Below are 307 nucleotides of genomic sequence, written 5' to 3' on the forward strand. Positions count from 1 at the left end.
GTAAGTGATTGATTTCTTCGAAGATGTTTGTTGTTTTTTAATCTAATTATTTTTATTGATCGTTAGAAATTTTTGATACAATTATTAAATCGAATTGAATATGAATTTTGAAATCTTTTCTTTGATAAAGAAAATTCTATTGTTTTTTTTACATGTAAAATTATTTTCTAAAATTTAGAAATCTATCTATACATTTTTTTTTTTTTGAAACTATACATGAAATTCTACTTTCTCAATCACTAAATATTTTTAAAAAATAATATAATTGCAAAAATACAATATAAAGAAACGAATAACTTAAAGACAA

This window comes from Apis dorsata, unplaced genomic scaffold (genome assembly GCF_000469605.1).
Source record: "Apis dorsata unplaced genomic scaffold, Apis dorsata 1.3 scaffold_564, whole genome shotgun sequence".
Classification (NCBI taxonomy): Eukaryota; Metazoa; Arthropoda; class Insecta; order Hymenoptera; family Apidae; genus Apis; species Apis dorsata.